The following is an 868-nucleotide window of genomic DNA, read 5'->3' as shown; positions in this document are numbered from 1 at the left end:
TGTTTAGAAATAATTTTATACATTTTGAGCATATTAAGTGCAGCTGTTTTGGAACTTCTGTAGGTCTCTCCTGTGATCCATTACTGCTGTTTCTTATGCACATTGCTGCATTGTATGCCTGGTTACCTCTAAGGGTGTGACAGACAGAATAGATCTGATAAACTGTTTGTAGAAATATTTTGAAGTCTGGGATGATGAAACCTCTCTGAAGGAAGATCAGCGTGTGTTGCTATCAGTCACATGGGAGTGCTAGCAGCAATCTGGGACCCCCTTAATCCAATTTCAGGATTTGGGTGTGTCTGGGCCCCCAGGTGAAGTGGAACTGAGTGTAAGGGGGGGTCCACCCTTACTCCTGGGTGCAGCCTTTGAGGTCCCCATCCAAAGTGGGGGTGACGCATCCCTCCCTCGAGTAGTCCAGGACGCCAACCCCCTCCCCCTAGCCTGCTAAGCTGGAAAACCACGGCTCATCCTCTCATCCCCCTCTTTCAGAATCAGCAAGTTCCCAGGAGAAAAGCAGCCCCAAGTGCAGACCTCATCTTTCTGAGTTTCTGTCTCTTCTCCCAGACCTTGAACTCAAAATTCTTCGCTACCTTGGCAGCTCTCTAATGCCCTCCAGTAGTTTTAAAAAATACATGTGGCCCAGTGTTTCTAGCTTTTCTCAGGGTGGGGCTGGGGTGGGCGGCGTAGTCTGAAGACCTGATCTGCCATCACTGGGGGTGCATGTTGGAGCGTGCCTTTCAGACAGGTGAAACGAAGACATATTCGAACGCTGGTGGTAATGACCCACCAGAGGGGGAAATCCGGGATGCAGGACTGAGGGGGATGTTGTCATAGGCAGGATGGAATCGAATCTTTTTTTTTTTTTTTT

The sequence above is a fragment of the Lipotes vexillifer genome, unplaced genomic scaffold (genome assembly GCF_000442215.2).
Source record: "Lipotes vexillifer unplaced genomic scaffold, Lipotes_vexillifer_v1.1 scaffold382, whole genome shotgun sequence".
NCBI classification, from domain to species: domain Eukaryota; kingdom Metazoa; phylum Chordata; class Mammalia; order Artiodactyla; family Lipotidae; genus Lipotes; species Lipotes vexillifer.
This window is presented reverse-complemented; position numbering follows the sequence as displayed.